The following is a 634-nucleotide window of genomic DNA, read 5'->3' as shown; positions in this document are numbered from 1 at the left end:
CCTACTAGTCTATGAGTTCCTTGAGGGCAAGGATGAGGTCCAAGTCAGATCTCTGCCAACCACCACACCTACCACACAATAGGGCCTAAAAAATGATTACTAAATTACTGAAACTTCTCTTTTATGGTCCTTTTGCGAGTAAGCTGGAAATCTTAGCATGTTGAAAAATTAGAAACCCCTAAATTCTTCAGTGTCTACTTCCTAAAAGCAAGGATTTTCTTCCACATAACCACATTTTTTTTTCTTCTTTATTGTTTTAAATATGGAACACCACAAGTCTGTGTGTCATCCTTGCGCAGGAGCTGTGTTAATCTTCTCTGTATCCTTCCCCTTTTAGTATAGGTGCTGCAGAAGCGAGCACTACATAACCACATTTTTAAATTATAATTTGACAGAGATCTCCTTAAATGCCTAGAGGAAAGGAAAGAAGTGAGGGAGGAAAAGCAAAAAAAGGAGTAGATTAGAAAAAGAATCTCCAGGTCTTTGGAGTAACCTGTGTTTGGATCACTCCTTCCTTCAGGCTTAGCCAGGTTGTTTACAACTCTGCCTTAACTTCCACTTCCTGCTTGCCCTGAGCCTAAAGATCAGCCAAACGTGAAAGCTTATGGTCATCTCAGTTCTCTTAGCATGTGTT

At 40.1% G+C, this 634-nt stretch overlaps 1 non-coding gene across 1 annotated transcript; it reads right to left on the bottom strand.

The window, feature by feature from the left end:
* Positions 1-256: 256 nt before the first annotated feature.
* Positions 257-361, bottom strand: LOC122475481. Its single transcript, XR_006295181.1, has one exon. It is a non-coding gene; the product is annotated as a U6 spliceosomal RNA (small nuclear RNA).
* Positions 362-634: the final 273 nt, after the last annotated feature.

The sequence above is a fragment of the Prionailurus bengalensis genome, chromosome D4, assembly GCF_016509475.1.
Source record: "Prionailurus bengalensis isolate Pbe53 chromosome D4, Fcat_Pben_1.1_paternal_pri, whole genome shotgun sequence".
In the NCBI taxonomy this organism is placed as follows: domain Eukaryota; kingdom Metazoa; phylum Chordata; class Mammalia; order Carnivora; family Felidae; genus Prionailurus; species Prionailurus bengalensis.
This window is presented reverse-complemented; position numbering and strand designations above follow the sequence as displayed.